We start from the raw sequence: 19826 nt of genomic DNA, 5'->3' as shown, positions 1-19826 counted from the left end.
TATCATAATTCTTTTCGTTAATTATGATTAAATTATTAAAATCAATATTTTAAATCCCTAGCCAGGGAGGGTGCTGTGGCACATGCTTGTAATCATAGTGGCTCAGGAAGCTGAGGCAGGAGATCATAAGTTCAAAGCCAGACTCAGCAACAGAGGGAGGCCCTCAGCAACTTAGTGTGACCCTATTTCAAAAATAAAAAAAAGGGCTGGGGATGTGGCTCATTGTTTGAGCATCCCTGGAGTCAATCCTTGGTACCAAAAATAAATAGATAGATAGATAGATAGATAAACAAACTTCAGCCAGACTTCCTATATCCCTGTCACATTTCTGTATGTTTCTCTGTGCTCTTGTCTTTTGGCAGTATGCTTATATGCTTTTCAGAGGCCTTCTAACTTTCTGTAAGATACACGGCATTTTGTATGGGGCACTAGAGACTAATATAAGTAGATTTTATATGAAGATATTGACACAGTTTTTCTGGGAGGACTTAATTTGGGTGGTTTAAGTATTTAGGAGTTGTGCAGAAACTGGTTTGTTGTTTGCTTTTGTTACTCTTGGGGCATCACTGGTGTTAAATTCCTCCTGTGATTATGATGCATTCTCTGCCCTGTCCCCATATTTGTTTCAAGATCTGTGACTTATATTCATGTTCCTGTTAATCTTTCAGAGATATTCCTCAGTTACATATTACTTTGATCCCTGTGAGTATGCTGGTGGGATGTGGGAGGAGGGAGAGATCTTTGGCCTTCTGATTAAATCTTGTCTTGAGTAGGCTCCATGTGGTCTTTGTAGTGGGTGCACAATGACATCTCATTTTGATTTTATTTGTAGTTTCCTAATAAAAAATAAGGTGGGGCTTCTATTCATGTCCTTATTTGTCATCTCCAAGTCTTCTTTGCTGAAGCGTTTGCTAAAATCTTTTTTTTTTTGCCCATTTTTAACAACTGAATTATTTATTATTAAGCATTTAAAATATAAACTAGATACAACTCTATTTTCAATATGGAATTTAAATATGTGATTTTAAGTAGAAGTTTCTAATTTCAATGAAGTCCAAACCAATTTTTTTTTCATTTATTTCTTTTCTAAATTATTTTTTAAAAAATGTTGTACCTTTGGCATCTTTGCTAAGAGAATTACTCCTATTTTAAAAGCACACAATTTTTACTTATTTTTCTTTTTCAAACATTGTTTTAGATCATGTATTTTATATGATTCATATTTGACTTAAATATTGTATAAGATTTGAGGTGAAGATCCAGATTAACTTTTGTCTTGTTTTGCATAGCAATATCCAGATGTTCCAATGTATTTGGGAAGATTTCTATTTCATTAAATAAACTTTGAAACTCTGTCATAAATCAATTATTTCTGTACTCGTTTCTGTTCTGTTGATTTATATGCCTATCCTTATGCAAAATACATGCTATTTTTATTACTTTAGCTTTACATTAAATTTTGAAATCAGGTAGCATAAATCAAATATCATTATACATCCTTTTAAATTGATTTATCTATTCTAGATTCTGTGCTTATAAATAAATAAGATACATATATAACTTACTCTAATAATCTGCTAAACTATTCATAGAAATTATTTATAAATTAAGTTGGAAATTGTGTATATATTAAGTTGGAAAATTAACACTTTGGTCATTCAATATAATGTTGTTTAGATCTTCTTTGATATATCTCAGTAGTATTTAGAGTTCTCAGTGAACAGATTTTATCCTACTGTATTAAAGTTATATCTAAGCATTTTATTTTTATGCTATTCCAATTAAATCATTTTATCAATTTAATATTTGTAATGATTATCTTTAATACATAGAAATACAATATTTTATATTAATCTTTTTTCCTGTGACCTAGTTATTTCTTTCAGTTTTTTTTCTTGTAAACTCCTTAGAATCTGCTACTTGTAAAATTTTTTTATTTGTAAAACAAACAAACAAACAAAAAGGATAGATGTACTTTTTCAAGCCAATATGGATGCATTCTATTTCTTATTATTGCCTTATTGCCTTGGCTAAATTCTCAGCTATAATATTGAACAGATGAGGTAACAGTAATCAACCTGTCTTTTTCACAGCCTTAAGTAACACTGAATCTTTTATCATTTGTTATGATCTTTGCTATAGAAAGATACAGAGATCTCTCCATGCTCTTAGTTTTCAATATATTTTTTTTAAAGTCATGCATGAGGATTAGATTTCATGAGATGTTTTTATTCTCCCATAGCATAAGGATTGAGGGTAGAAACTAACCATGGCCAGCAGCCTGTAAGATATCCTCAGGCACCTGAATTCTGTTTTTATACTCTTTCATTATCTCCTCCTTTTGAGTATGAGCTGGACCTAGTGCTTTGCTACTTAGTAATAAATGTGGCATAAAGAATGGAAGAAAACTAACAAATGAATAAAGGTGTATGGAGGATAAAACAGAAAGAAGATGATTTTGTAGAATTAATTGAGTGGAGATTGTTGAAAGACATTTGGGGAAATTTTGCTGTAATGAGTTGTTAATGTTGAACACAAAACAAGTATAGCAGAACAGAAAATGTAGATGAGAACATCATGTGTAGGTTGCACATGTTTTATGGATGCTATTTTATTCTATAGGCATATAAGTATTTATTAAGCAAGCACGTACTTATTCTTTCACATAAAATTTATTTCTAATGCTACTTTCACTGAAGTTCAATAGGAACCTTAAGAAATATAAAGATAAAATTTGAAAATTTTCCCTTTACGAATTTATAGTATAGTGGGGACAAAACATGCATTCAATATACTGTGAAAAGAGTAGTAACTATGATATACATAATAGTGTATGAAAAAAAATAGAAGGAACAATTTCTTTAAATGTGTTTCTTATGGTACATTTAATAACCAAGGACACTTGAATTTACCTTTGAGAATGATGAAATTCTTAAATGTGAAGATAAAGACATTGTAAGTTACGAGCAGAAGTACCAGAATGGAAAATCACAATTGTTTATTAGAAGGAGATGAAACCACTTGAGTTAAATATTGGATAAATGGGAGAGAGTCATAAGAAATAAAATCAGAAAAACAATAGTACCTAAATTCTTTAGTATCAATATAACAAGTCACAGAATAGAGAGAAGTTTGTTTTTGCATGTATGATGGCATATAATTGCTGAATTATTGAAGAGTAATGGATTTATATTAATAATCAAACTACTACTTTAGTGCTTTCTTAATAGATGTTTCAAACCTGAGTTTAATAAAATAATAAGATAAAATCACAAATATGCCCACACCAGAGTACTTTTTGCTTGTAACGGCTGTATTGCTATCTACATTGACCCACAGAATCTATTGTAGCTCTTAGCCCACGTTCTGGTGGTAGAAGCTACCTAAAATGCTGTAGTGAGATGATTTTGACCCAAATCCAAAATGCAGTAGGGAAAAGGCCATTAATAGATTGAAATTGCTTCTACTGGTGCAGGAATTAGCAATAAATGAGGGGCAAGCCAAATGTTGCTACTTTTGAAGTAAAACCATCAGAATCTGCCTTATCCTTTGAAGGTAATGGAATAGTAATGGCTGCCTTTATGAGTTTTCAGATATCACATCTATATGACATTTTCAAAGTGATGAAACCACTCTTGACCAGTAAGGGTGAGAGACATTGTTTTAAAATTTCCATGGATTTCCTACAGTCTGTGAAGCTAAATAAGTGGCAACCACATGTTAAATCCTGAGGACTATTGGCGTGACATTATTTGATTTTCAATTAACTTTACTAGCAATACTATTTGACTTCAGTGACAAGCAAAAAGGTCAAAACATCCATTGGGAGATTTTTCATTTTCTTCTTTTCTTATCACAGAAAAATATTCAATTTATTTTACCAGTTATTCTATTGATCTAATTGTAGTTTATTTCTGCTTAAGAGTCAGTGTACACCTAAAAGTTGAGAACAGAGATTTTAGATTAATTCACTGTTTTACTCTTGTTTAAATTTTCTTTCTTATTACTGTTTCAGAAAAACTTACAGACAATCCAGCCTAACATATATGTTGATTTGCACTTATTGTTTCAATATTTCAATGCAAATAAGCATCTATAGAGTGAAAGCATACATTTTATAAATATTAGTGTACAAACAGGTTTCAATACACTCTTGTTTCCAGCATCCTGGCCCAATTATTATTTTGATTTGATAAAAGTCTGTTGTTTTCAATACAATATGCTTCAGTTTTCCATTTAAAAAATATTAAAGCCTGAGGGGCTGGGGGTTGTAGCTCAGTGGTAGAGCACTTGCCTAGCACATGTGAGGCACTAGGTTCAATCCTCAGCACCACATAAAATAAATAAAAATTAAAAAAATCTATAAAAATATTAAAGCCCAATTAAGACACTTTAAAAAAACATTTGGGCTTTTTTTTTTTTTTTTTTTTTANATCGTCCCAAAAGGGAACATTTTCAGGGCCATGTTCATTGTGGTGACCCTGCTTTTAGACTTTCTAGAAGTTCCCACTTAAAAGTATTTTATCCCAGTAGTAGATCAGGGGTCTTTTTGGCTCAGAAATGGTGAAAATTTGGTCACCATTCTGTTAACTTGACCTGGTTCCCTGAAGATATGTCATTACTGTGTTCCCATTGGTGTGTTCCCAGGCTTTAGCATTTCCCCAGCTAATACGTGGAAAAGCCCTGCCTATTTTCTTCTTGTGCCAAGAGTGATTAGACCCAGAACTCCTCTCCACCCCTCACATCTTGTCCAAGAAATTTCCCACAGTGATTTCTGAAAGATAGTGGCTAAAGAGGAGAATGAGGATGGTAATGGGGAGTAGGAAGGTAGCCTTCCGTTGGTTTCTAAGGGATCAGCAGGTGATCTAACTGATGTGTGTGGTAGCTAAGTTAAGATACAGCAGGGAAGCCAGCCCAGTGGCATATGCCTGTAATCCCAGCAGCTTGGGAGGCTGAGGCAGGAGGATTATATGTTCGAGGCCAGCCTGAACAGCTTAGCAAGACCCTGTTTCAAAATAAAAAAAGACTGGAAATGTAGCTTACTGGTAGAGTGCCTTCAATCCCTAGTACTGGGGTTGGGGGGCGGGAAATGGATAGATAGTAGGGTGTAGAGCTTATGAGCCAGTTGGAGAAGGAAGATATGCCCTTTCAAAATATATTCAGGTTTATCTATTTTTAGATATGCTGGCAAGCCAAAGAAATCTATAGCCACATGATTTGGGCCATTAGACAGGGAAGAGATGGAATAGAATTATAACCTGAGAGACTCACGTTTGCTCCCAGGAAGGACAAACTGATTCTCAGGGTGGCATGCTGTGGTGAAGCAATGAGCCCTGGAGATCAGGGGGCTCCCCAGGAGATGCAGGCTGCTGCATGCTTAAGTTGGAAGCTAAAGACCCAGATTTAGGCTTAGCATGAAGCTAAACCTAACTACATTGCCACGCGGAGTGACTTTGGGCTGAGCAGAAGCTTTGCAAGGGCAGTCTACCAGGGGTCAGGTGGAGAGCTAGGGACTGGAGCACAAAGTAAGGTAGACAGCCAGAGGCTGGTTTTCAGTTAAAAGTAAATCAATATTTTAGAGCATCACCACTTCTTTCAGTGGCCTCCCTGAGAAGCATTGCATGGATACAAAAATGCTAAATTGTGGTAGGGTGGGGGGTATTCAGGGATCTCAGCGGGATGTAGGGAATAGTATGAGATATACCCCTAAGAGAATGAGCTTCCTGGTTTGACCCAGAATGATGGTCAGGGCCTTGTTTTTTTTCCTTCCCCGCTTTCTATTTTTCTCTACTCTCCACATCCTCTGTTCATCTGTCAGAAGGTAGGGTTGGATTAGATCATCCCAGAGATCTGTTACCCCTTCTCCTGGCCATGCTCCAGGAAAAGCCTGGGTTCAGATCCACCTGGCCCACTTATTTGCTGTGAGGTCCTTTAAAAAGTTCCTTCACTCACCTCAAGCCCAAAATAGGGCTTTGTTCTAATGACTAAACAGAGTAAGGTAAAAAAGGTGTGTCATGCTTGGCTCACTGTACACATTTTACAAAGCTTGCTTCATTTGTTCCTTTTTATCCCTGCTCTTTTTCTATATATATTTTCTTGTTTGTTTTCTTCTTTTCCCTCTTCCTTTTCTCTCTTCATCATCTATTTTCTCTGTACCCTTTCTTCCTTTCTCTGCCTTCACAATAATGTTGATGGCTATGGCTGGAAAACAGTGTAGTGCTGAATTGGGGTTTTTTTTTTTTTTTTTTTTAGTTATAGAAAAAGATAGGAGACCACCATAGAGGTAACTTGTGAGAAGCCCAATATATCAACTTTGCAAACCAAGTAATTTTAAGCTCTTTTATAATATAGAAGTTCAAAAATAATTTTGTTATGTGAATGGTACAGGATGGGGGAATTCTCATCTATTTTGGAAGATATGTTGATGAAATTTTCTCTCCTGCTGGTCAGGAGGAGACAGGGGGGCTAAAATCCCCCACACTTTTCTATCATAGAGATATTTATACTCTCTTAAAATTTATTTCAAAAAAACAACTAAAACTTCTGGATGAATTCCTTAAGCATCATTGAATGAGTAACTATTTATTAGCACATATATGATTTAAAATCTAGTCAATTGCACTGTTATTTGTGCTTTGAGCTTTCTTTATTGGCTTCACGATGACTTTTGTTTCTTTCCAAAAGAAATAATCAATGGTAATCATAGGTTGTCAATAAAAGAGATGAAATGTGTGATGCTCTCTCTGTAATAGATTGGTGAAACTCCCCATTTTTGTAATAATTGACAATAGATACTCTGCTGAATGTCATTGCATATTGGAGAATTGCTCAAAAATTTTCTGTCTTGCCCTAGGCCGTAAAAGCAATGATTTCTTTGTGATGTAGTAATAGCTAACAGAAATATTGTTTGGTACTAATAAAAGTTTTCTTGTATCTCTTTGAAATGTTCTAGTAAAAATGATTAAATATTCAGCATGTTTTAATAAGTTAAGCAAAACATTTCCAATTATTAGTCTTTCTTGATTGCAGATTTTTAACCATCATAATTATCCCTTCCTAAGGAATTTTTAAATGGTTAGATGTTCGAAAAATTGTAAACTATTTTTCCTTTAAAAATATCAATAAGTAAACATTATTCAAAATCATTAGATAAAGTAAGATATTTAAGCAACACGTTCTTTATGAGGCACTCATTGTTTTTATTTCAATTGAAGTTATTTGCACAAAAAGAAACTGTCTTGCAAAGCTCTTTCCAAACAGATGTGACACTGAGACAGGGGTGAAGGACAGGTAAATGATCAGATTGCAAAGATGAGAGATGGTTATCAAAGTAAAGGAATGCATTGCTAACAACTAATCTCTAGGATCACACTTTTCCTTCCAATGGATTGCTAACACCTGTAGGGATACACTCCTCAACACTAGGATCACCCCAGTGTTCCTGCTCCTTCCTGCCCTTAGGCACAGAGAAGAAAGGGAAGCAGGGATTAAAAGGGGTATTCTGGGACCTATAAAAGAGAGAAGGCCACCCCCAGATACCAGCTCTGGACCCCCTTCTCTTCAGAGAAATCTTTCTCTGTCCCTTTAATAGGTTGTTTTATATGCTTAGCTCTGGTTTTCTCAGGTGTTTCATCTGAGGAAGGAGGACACCATCTTGATCTCCAAGACTGCTTGCCGCATGGTACCCATCACATTTAATATTCACACTGATCCACTACCTCTTAAACTGTTATGTAATCACAAATAGAGTTTGGATCCTGGTGATTTCCTTCTCTTTTTTTTTCTTCCCCCTCCTGCTTCTTTTCTCCCTTCTTTTCTCTGTCTTCTTTTCATTTTTTCTTCCTCTTCTTTCTCCTCTTCGTCCTTTGCCTCCTGCCTCCCTCCTTTTTTTTTTTTTTTGGTACCTGGGATTTAACCCTGGAGCACTTTGCCACTGAGTCACCTCCCCAACCCTTTTTACTTTTATTTTTTACTTTTTACTTTTATTTTGAGACAGGGTTTCACTAAGTTGCTTAGGGCCTCCCTTAATTGCTGAGGCTAGCCTCATACTTGCAATTCAGTCTGCCTCAGACTCCTTAGTCTGTGGGATTACAGGCACACTCCTGGCTGGATCCCAGTTTTCTTCTTCTGGCTGTGTTTCTCATCATTTCTAAAATACTTTAAAACATGCCTAATGTCCAAGGTTGTTAGGAGAATGGAAGTATTCCTACTGCACAAAGAAAAAGGTATCATAGACCGTTGCCTCAGTGTTTCAAACCGTAAGAATTTTTTTTTAAGTTTTCATATAAGATGATATTCATTAATATGTATGAAAAATGTTTGTCAGAGTATAGAAATAAGTGTATATTCCTTGAAAAAAATGGACAGTTTCTCCCATAAATTAAAAATCATTAAACAGTTCCTACATCAGAAAATGTAGTATTTGACCATGAAAAAGCATATAATTCTGTCATTTGTGACAATATGGATGTACCTGGAGAACATTATATTAAGTAAATTAAGTCAAATATAGAAAGAGAAGTATTACATGATGTCATTTGCATGGAACCTAAAAATTTCATGGAGGCTGAGAATACAACAGTGTTTACCAGAGACTGGGGAGAATAGGAGGAGAGAGAGAGAGAGAGAGAGGGAGAAGTCAAAAAGCCCAGTGCTATACATGGTTAAAGAGGGGGAATTAATTTTGGCATGGTGAATATAGTTAATAATGCATTGTACATGCAAAATAGTTAGAAAGGGGAATTTTTAATGTATTCACCACAACAAAATGACAAAGAAAAACATTGTATCTCATTATATGTGCAAATATTATGTCAATAAAAGGATGGAATTAATTAAAAATCAAAGTAGTAGTACACATGCATACATACCATTCAGATTTCAATACACGTTATTAGCTTGCTGTATCTGCTTGATAGGTTTAAATAAAATTAAGTGTTCAAATGCAGGTAACAATCCTCATACTTCAACATTAACATTGTCCTCTTCATTTATCCAATAAACATATACATTTGTTTTGTCTGCAATATTATTTTTGTCACTGAAAGTTATATTTTGTGCTTCAGTCATACTCACATGTATAGTGACTTTTTTTTTAGAATTGAAAAACATTTCATTGTCTGATATGAATGCATGATTGATAATTTATCCAATTATTTATTGATTCATAAATAGGAGATCTCTGATTTTAAATAATTTTGAATAACACTGCAATTAACATTTTTGGTTTTGACATTTTGTAGTTGACATTTTATACATATAAACAATTTTAATGTCCAATGAACTTCTTTAAATGTATATTTTGAAATGCTGGGTAACAGAATATGAAATTAAATTTTGTTAGATTTTGCAATTAATTTTCCAAACCAGTTGCAATTTAATTATCCCTTTCAAGAGTACAGCAATTTTATTCTCATTCCTTTCAAACTTGACAAAACTTGTAACCATATTTCTAAAACTTGATCATTTGGCATTTAAATTTGTTTTCTCATTAGTAATTTTTCTTTCACTTATTAATAGTGAAATTATGTTTTAATATGTGAAATTTCTGTTGGTATAATTTTCCAACACTTTTGCCTATTTGTGATCCATCTAGAGTATATATTATGATTTCCAATCCTTTTTATTTTATATGTATAAAATATTACCTTCTAGATTATGGTTTTCTCCCTTTTAAAAATATATCTTGTGACTTTTTTAAAGTTAATTTTCTCATTCTCCTTTATTATTTGTGAGATTATTAAATTTGTACAAGAAATTATTCTATACAAGCCTCTATAATATTATTTTAAGAATATTCTTGACCTTTTGCTATATTAGTTACTTTGCAGTTTTATTATTATTTTTCACTGTAAATTTTAAATTTCATTTTCTAAGTAGGTTTCTGGTATACAAAAACTCTGATGACTTATATGAATTGATAATACACTTAGGTATCATGCTAATTTATCTTAAAATTCTTCTTATGTACCTATTAATTTTTCATGATTTTGGTGCAGATTGTCATTATCTGAAAATAGCAATGATAGAATTTATTTCATTTTATTATTTTTTACCTCATTTTTTCGTTTGTCTTTTAACACTGCTAAGGAAACCTCTTATAATACTTCCCAAGGCAAAGACAGAAAGTAGCTTTTTTATATATCTTCCTTTAAAAGAATCTTTATTTTTGACTATTGAGATTGATATTATATCTGAGCATGGTGGTGCACACCTGTAATACCACAAGCTGTGGAAGCTGAGGCCAGAGGATTCCACGTCTCAGAGATGCTTGGGCAATTTAGAGAAACCCTGTCTTAAAATAAAATAAAAAGACCTGAGGGTATCCTCAGTCATGAAACATCCCTGGATTCAATCCTATTATTTCAAACAAACAAAAAAGATATTATCTCTTACCTTTACTTTCTGTGGTTAATGGTATCCTTTTCTGTTTCTTCATAAAAATTCATTGGTATGAAATAGTTGTTTAATTTTATCAATAATCTTTTAAGTTCTGATTATTTCCATTGATTTTTTTAACTTGCAATGTGTTGAAATTTGTTTTCATTTCTCTGTACAGTGAATCACCTTAATTGGTTTCTTGAGGTTGTCAATTTTGCATTCTGAGATAATACTTAAATATTCATAAGGTATTGTTTTTAATTTAAGGATTTAGTTTGTTAATATTGATTTAGAATTAATGAGTCTATGTATATTTATAAATGAGATTCATTTAAATATTCTTTCTTCTATTATCTTTAGTATTGAAAATATACCAGCCTTATACTTTTTTTAGAGTCAAGAACAGTTTGTCAAGGATACAGATTATCTGTATAATGTTCTCTAAAAGTTTCATATTTTCTTAAGTGCTGGGCCTTGTGCATTCCAGGCAAACACACTACCGACTGAGTTATATCCCCAGCCCTGTTTACATTTTTTAAACCTAGATTTTAAATAATTATTTTTAAAAATGTTTTAATTATTTAAAATAATTATTTAAATTTTTTTCAGTATAGTTTTAGATCTACCATCACTCCCTTATTTCTGTGTATGTGTAATTGATTCTCTGCGTTTTTTTTCTCAATTCTAGAGTCAATCTTGAAAATTTATTATATTAAAGTCTGGGCTCCAAACTCTTAAAAATTTGCCTGGAGTCAAATACGTTTCTACCACTTACTCATTTACTTAGGCTCTGACTTCAGATAATGTACTGAGGATGATCCTGTATACTTTCTTATTTCTCATCTACATGTTCATAAGGCTGAGTGGTAGGGATTAAATAAAATAGTTTAGCAAAGCACTTGCTGCTTTTTTTTTTTTGAATCCTGATTGGATTAATTTACAGCCCTTCTCTGTTCTGATAATCTGATTCTACACATAATAATTATTTCTAAATTATTAAGCCTATCAGAAAGAAGAAATAATGGCAATCCAGTGTAATTGTATCTTTCTATTCCTATATCTGTGGAACCAAGCTCTAAATTCTTACTGAGAAATTCTCATGTTAATTATAATCAATTATCTACAAAACTATGGTGCTGGCTGAGTGCTGATAGAGAATGTTTTAGTTCTGATTCTTTATGCAATGATTTCGGCACCACTAGGAGCAATCTTTCCGTCCATACTCTAATTGTAGAATGTCTCAGTTCACCTCTTACTTGACCAATATTGATGGAAGAAAAAGCTTTTATGAAAAAAATTTACATAGAAAATATATATCTTCATGTCTATGGTCTCATACATTGTGTATATGGATCTATGTCAGTTCTGCAATGACAATCATTCAATTTGGGAGTCAGAATTTTATCAAACTTTAGATGTATAATTCCATTTTAAAACCTCTTTTCTGTAAAACTGGGTACCAAGAAATAACTGATATTATTCTAATTCCCTTATTCAAACTGAAATCCACTCTTCTGGATTATCTCCAGTGTAACAATAAAATTACACTTTTGTACTCAGTTAATTTTCTTTTAATTGTTATTCTACAGCATTTTTCACTAATAAAAGTTCCCATGTTATTCCAGATACAAAAAAGGAATTTGTTGATGTCAATTACTAGTTTAGTAATTGGTAGCTTGAAAATTATAATTGACAGATGTGTCAGTTGACTGCCACCATGCCATACTTAGGTCAGGTTAGAGTGACACTGAAATAGTTTAATCAGGACTCCAGTGTTCTCTTAGCATTATCCTAAACAGCATCAGATATTAACAGGAAGATCATCTCTGAAGTGTTGGGAACCAAGATCAATAAATTCCGGAGGTCTAGAGGGGATGGGTGTAAGTATTGAAAGCACAAATTTTAGAGCTGATTCATATGTGTTCTATGCACAACTCCACACCTTGTACAAATTATTTCATAAAGTCTCACCCACACTTTAAACAGATGTAATAATGAAACGTAATGTAATTATTGTTGTGAGAATGATAATAAGTGTCCACTTCAAGCTTTAAATCTAACCCTCCTTGCTTTGTTATTTTGGGTTTTATTTCTTTTTCCTGGAGTACTGGAGATTTAACCCAGGACCTCATGCATCCTAGGTAATCACTACCACTGAGTTACATTCCCATCCCCTGCAGCTTATCTTAAAATTGACACATTTTCCCTTTTTCTCCTTCACCCATCTTTAACCATGGAGGAAGCAAGACTGACTTTCTTTTCTCCTGAGCTGAATTATCTGTACTTTGAAGTTCACAGGAAAGAAGGAATACAAATTTTCAGGCTTGCACAAGAAAATCTAAGAAATATCTATCACTCAAGACTACAAATGAATTGTGACTTTGGACAAGGCACAGTCATTTTACCTCTCTTTAAAAATCCACTGTCCCCCATGGGCAGTTAGAATCACAGTCTTTGGGACAGAAGTCTATTGTGCATTCTTTGCTAGCGAAGCTATACAACTTCTTTTTCCTTTTTCTTAAAACCTTGTCTTCTTTATTGGATTGGCATGGGGCCTGGTTGGGGACAATGTGCTTATCAAAGTGACTGACACATGTTAAGCACACAATAAGTAGTGGTTATCACTTCGGTCTTATAATTACTCAGTTGTTTGGGAAATTACAGAAGTGTTTATTTTAGCAGGTTGAGGTATTCCAGATTTCCTAGTGTTTCTATATTAAATAATTGTCTTCTATGGGCCCAGTGACACACCCTTGTAATGCCAGCAGGTCAGGAGACTGAGGCAGAAGGATTGCAAGTTCAAAGCCAGCCTGAGCAATTTAGTAAGGCTCTGTCTCAAAATAAAAAGAAAAGAAAAGAGCTGGGGATGTCGCTCAGTGGTTTAGCACCCTGGGTTCAATCCCTGAATAATAATAATAATAATAGTAATAATAATAATAATAATTGGCTTCTTTGAAAAATGGCTCAAATATATATTCCTAAAAAAAGAAAGAGAAATCTTTGATAATTGGCTTCTTTGAAAAGTGGCTCAAATATATATCTGAAAAAGAAAGAAAAATCTTTGATAATTGGCTTCTTTGAAAAAATGGCTCAAATATATATTCCTGAAAAAGAAAGAAAAATCTTTGATGGTATAGAAAATTTATATCAATAATAAAAAAGGTAGACTAACTCAAAAACATATAGTTTATAGAAATATAAGGTCTCTTTACATTATAGTAAATAGCCACATATTTATTATATTGTTGTTTGGGACTCAAACCTGTTCAAAAGTTAAGCATAATTTGAAGAGATTTCAGTAGAATATTAAAGTTTATAAATAAATTAAGTAATAACATGAAGAAAACTTAAATTCAAAGATTTTAAAAATAAAACAGTCATACTATACGATTTCTAACATATAAAAAGTTATTATTGTATAGTTAATGATGAGCTATTTTTTTTTTACCAGTTAGAATGGGGAAAAAAAAGAGAAAGATGATTAAACTGCAGCATGGTGGGTATAAGCTATATATAATGAAGAATTTCTTAACAGTTCAGGATGTTAAACAAGAAAATAGGTTCCCCAAGGAAGTCCTTTACTAGAAAGGAGATTTTTATTATCTAAGTTAGTTTCAGTGTGGTCTTGCCTGAGGGCTAGAAATGGACTTGACAGCCTCTCTGGGTTTCAGGCAGTCCTGTGATTCTTTGAATAAATATTTGAGTAAATGTTATTATATTTTTTTACAGTGGAAAGGTTTTGTGCTTCCAGGATGGATTACCAGTCATATTTTAGCATCATCTTCACAAATTCACTTTTATGGTACTCCCCTGAAGAGATATTTACATCCTCTTACAAATGAATTTCCTATAGAGACTTTAAACGCAAACTCTGTTCCATATTGCCTTTATCAGGATTTGATGCTGAGCTCAGTGGGCATTAGAGTTTTTAAATGAATATATTACAGAAGCACTGAGAACTGAACTTTAAATGGTTTATATTGCTCATAAAGCCTCTAGGCTTTGGGAAAAAAAATACCAGAGCATTCCCAGGAAATATTTTTAGTTATTCTGCAAACATGAGAAAATAAAGCAAAATGTTAGGAAGTATAGTTTTTGTTGCAAGAGGAGGGAAATACAAAAATAGAATGCAAAAGGAAAGGAAGAACCCTGTGCATTTGACTGAAATTGAAGATATCAACATTATATTTAACTAGATAATAGCTAGATATAAATAGATACTTAATAAAATAAAAAAGCTCTGTCTCTGCAATTACCTAAAAGAAACAATAGTAACATCCAGAAAAGAAATGTCTTTATAGAGATTAATAATTCCATAACTGAGATACAGAAAATAAGAAATGTTCCTGAAACATCTTATGTCAGAATATCAGAATGTATAGAAGCCTAGAATTAAATTATCATCACTGAATAGTGATTCTAAATACTACTTACTCCAAGAAGTCTACTGAAAGGAATTTTTAAATTAATTTTAATTAGTTCATCCTCTGAAACCCTACAGAACAACATTCTGAATAGAGTAACATTGATTAACTTTTTCTGATAGTAGATTAACAAAAATATTTTTGCCTTTCTAATTCAAATCATAATACATAGAAGAATGGTATTCTTATGCATCTTTATCACATTCTCAATACATAAAGTCTTGAATGATGTTATTTATTGAAATAAATATATTTAAAATAAAAAAAGAATTGCTTGAAACATTTACAATTCCAAATAAATGAAGTTATAGAGGATTGACTAAAGCCTCAAAATTATTGTTCAAATTTTGAATAAAAAATAAATGCAGAAGTTAGAAACTATGCTTGTTACTATTTTCCCTTTTAAATCTTTGAGGATTTATGTTGGAATTCAGTGTGTCTATAGGTGTATTTATGTATTTACACATTGATAATAGGTGTATATATGTATTTACACATTGATAATAAAACATTCAAGTATAATTTTATCCATTGCAGCATTCATATGTTGGTTTTAGAAATAATCATTTTTCAAATGCATTGTATCCATTTGCAAGAGCTACCATAATAAATTGCCATAGTCTGGGCAGCTTAAACAACAGATATAGGCTGGTTAGTTTATTCTCAGGCTACTCTCCTCAGTTTATAGACATTCTTCTTTGAGAGTTGCCATATGGTTTTACTTTTATGTTTGTCTCTGTGTTCTAATCACTTCTTATAAGGACAGCAGTTATATTTGATTGGGGTACACCCAAATTACCTCATTTAATCTTAATTATCTCTTAAAGACTGTATCTCAAAACACAGTAACATTCTGAAGCACTGGTTAAGACATCCACATATAAATTTTAGGAAGACACAAATTGGTCCATAACATACATTCTTTTTTGTTTGTTTGTTTATTTATTGAGACAGGGTATCTCTTGCCCATGCTGGCAGTAAGTAAGGAACCTCCTATCTAAATATTTTGAGAAGACAGGATTACAGGCATATGCCACCACACCAGGCTCATGCCATGCATTCTTATATCTCTAATAATGTCCATGGAAACCTCTAATAAATTGTGATTTTTGAGTCAAGAAACTAAATAAAGAATTATAAGTATTCATGTTATCTCCCCAAGAAGAGAGAAATCACACAGATTCTGAAAATCAGAAATCACACAGATTCTTACTGACTAGCTATATCTTTGGATATTTTCCCACATCTTAGGTGAGATTTTAAAGTACAGTTAAGGTTCACTCTCAATGGTAGGCAGATCACCCAGAGGGAAAAATAATGTGGAAACACTGAATTTGAACTACACTTTAGAACAAATGAATCTAACAGTTGTATATGAAGCATTATACAAAAAGGAAAAGAATATACACCTTTCTCAAGTACACATGGAACATTCTCCATGACGGATCATATTAAGCAATATAACATGTTTCAAAAAATTTAAGATCATAAAAATTATATCAGGTGTCTTTTCTGACCATAATGGAATGAAATACAACTAGAAATCAATATAAGAAGGAATTTCAGGAAATTAACCCATTCCCCAAAACTAAATAGTATAATTTGTGAAAAAATCAATTCAGTGAAGAAATTAAGAGACATATTTAAAAATAACTTAAGATAAATGAAAAAATAAAAAGTAAAACATGATTACTGAAAATGGAAACATAATGTAGCAAAATTTGCTGTTGAGGGCACCAAAACCAATTTTAAGTGTAAATTTATAGCAATAAATGCCTACACATAAAAAAAAGATGTTAGGATACAAATTTATAAATTAAGAAAATAAAACTAAGCTAAAAATCAGAAAGAAGGCAATAGTAAAGATCAGATCAGAAATAAATTAGAGAAAATGGGCAATAGAAAATATCAGTTAAAATGAGTCAGTTCTTTGTATAAACAAATTAATAAATTTTATACAAAGAACAGAAATATGAAAGGTTATGAGGCTAGTTTGCATAATTATATGCCAGTATGTTAGATAACCTAGAAGAAATGGATACATTCTTTGAAACAACCTACCAATGAAATACCAATATGATTTCAAAAATCTAAACATCATTAATGATTATGAAGCTAAAAACAGTGAATTTCACCTAACACTTAAATAACTAATAACAATTCTCTACCTTGTCCCCCCCAAAAAAATGGAAAAAGGGAAATACTTTCAAACTCACTTTAAGAGGCCAACATTACCTCTATTAAAAACTCAAAGTTTACAAAGAAAATTATAGGACAATATTACTGATGGGCATGGTGGAAAAATCAACAAAATATTTAAAAACTCTATTCAATGCTACATAAAAAGGGCCTCTCTAACATGATTAGGTGGACTTTATCCTTGGAATGCAAGGTTATATAACATTTGCAAGTCAATAAATGTGATCAACCATATTAACAGAATGAAAGACAAAATTAATATGAATGTCTCAATTTATGAAGAAAAATCATCTGAAAAATTTTAATATTCTTTCATTTAAAGATTCTCAACACATTAGGAATATAATTAGGAATATCAGAAGGAATTTCAGGAAATTAACCCATTCCCAAAAACTAAATAGTATAATTTAATTCATCTTCAATGAAGTAAATATGTATGACAAATTCACAGATAATACAATACTCATGGGGAAAGTTGTATTTCCTCTAAGATCAAGAAAAAGACAAGGAATACCACTCTCACTCACCATTACTATTTAACATAATACTGAAAGGTATAGCTGAAGAAATTATGGAAGAGAAAGAAATCAAAGGCACACAAGTAGGAAAAAAAGAAAGATTTTTATCTCTATTTGCTGACAACATGATCTTATATATAGAAAATCCTAAAGACTCCACCAAAACTGTTAGAACTGATGAATACATTCAAGAAAATGTCAAGACACAAAAACAAATAGCAAAAATAAGCAACATTTTTATACAGTAACAACAAAATATCTGAAAAAGAAATCAAGACAAAAATGCCATTTATTATATCATCCAAAAAACTACACGCTAGTAAATTTATTTAAAGAAAAAAAATCTATACCCTGGATGCTATAAAATATTCGACAAAGAAATTGAAGATGACATACATGAATGGAAGGATAACCAATGTTCATGGATTAGAAAAATTGATAATGTTAAAGAGTCTATATACAAAAATCAATCTATGGATTCAATAAAAAAGGAAAAAAAACAAAACAACACAACAACAACAACAACAAAAAACAACTGTGGATAATCAAAGGCAAAGCTGAAGGCCTCATAGTACTGGTTTTTAAAATACTCCACAATCGGGCTGGGGATATGGCTCAAGCGGTAGCGAGCTTGCCTGGCATGCGTGCGGCCTGGGTTCGATCCTCAGCACCACATACAAACAAAGACGTTGTGTCTGCCAAGAACTAAAAAATAAATAAATAAATAAAAAATACTCCACAATAGTGCAGCAGCACAAAAACAAACTGGAAACCCTGATCTGTGAGTTTGGGGCTAGGTCCACCTAAATATATCTGAGCCTAGCAAAAACTTGAATGAACCTAACAAAAGCAGGGAAAATCAGAAAATGACACCATTTCTCTGGGAAAACACAAGTTTAAGAGGCTAGGGAGAACCTAGCTCTCTCCAACCCTATCAATCCCATTTCTCACAAGGGCTTACAAAGTTAGCTACAGGAAGTTGAAAGGGAGGGTGTAAAGGCACTTGGATCTCAACTTGCCCAGCATATCTAATCACCAGTGCCCACTCAGTCCCCAGTACCTGCTCAGTCCCAGCCTGCCTAGCCCTCTGGCCCCAGTACTCTGAGCCCCCAGACCCCCACACTGGTCCCCACTTAACCCCTGCAAGGCCCATTACTTGGCTGCACAGCTATCTAGCCACTTCACCACTCAGCCTGCAGCCCAGCCTATCCAGTCCCCAGTTTTGTCACTTGGACCACCCAGCTACTGCTGGGCCCATTGCCTATCACTGACCTGCCTGGCTCCATCTGGCTAGGCCTGCCCAACCCACCACTTCATTACCAGGCCCAGCCAGCCACTTCATTGCAACTTTGGTGATTGACCCTGGAAGGCCAGAAAGGGCAGTATCCAAGAGCAACAGAAGCAGTGAATGATACGTTTCCCTGACAATGAATGGAACCCTGGAGATACTCATGCGGTCAGGTCTCCCAACATACATGGGCATACCAGGCTCAAGACTCAAGAGGTACATTGATTGAAGACTGCCAGCAACAGACCATAAATAAAGCTACTGGAGCCCACACTAAACCTAATTTCCTGCAACCTAAGGAATTCCTCTCCCAGAATCCAGTGGTGAACACACCTTGGGAATAGAATGAACAACTCATCCCATACCACTCCTCACCAATCTCCCAAGAAGGGAAGTTGGAAAGTCTTAAAGCTCAACTGGCAACTCAGTGAGCAACAAAATAATAGAAAAGGACATGACAACACATGGCCTATACTCCAAAGGTCAGTTCATACCTCAAGAAGAAATTAAAAAACAACAACAACAACAAAAAACAGGTACAGACAATAAAATAATATGACTCACTATTTTGTCCACTGTAGTGGAAATGACTACTTAACTTCCTAACATTTCCCCAAGATTTTTCACTTTTTTTGTGTGTTTATTTTTTGTTTGTTTGTTTCAGTTTATTTGTTTATGTACTTACTGATTGATTCAAGAGCATCTATACATATATCTATACATATACATATTTGTTTATCTTCATTTCTAGGCTTGTTTTGAAGATTTTTCCTTTTTTTTTGAGGATTAGAGCTTTTGATTAGCATAGTTTGATTTTTTTTTTTTGTATTTTCTTTGCCATTGCTCTATTTCTTTTGCCTCCCTCGCTCTTCTTTTCTAACAGCCCAATTTTGTTTTAACACTAATTGATTTATATAATGTCGATTCCCACCACTAATGCTGCAGCAATAATTAATGTTATTTGATTTTATGATAGACATAATTTATGATTATTTGCTGTTCTTTCTTATGGAAATT

The sequence above is a fragment of the Marmota marmota genome, unplaced genomic scaffold, assembly GCF_001458135.2.
Source record: "Marmota marmota marmota unplaced genomic scaffold, marMar, whole genome shotgun sequence".
In the NCBI taxonomy this organism is placed as follows: Eukaryota; Metazoa; Chordata; class Mammalia; order Rodentia; family Sciuridae; genus Marmota; species Marmota marmota.
Note: the sequence above shows the minus strand (reverse complement) of the source record.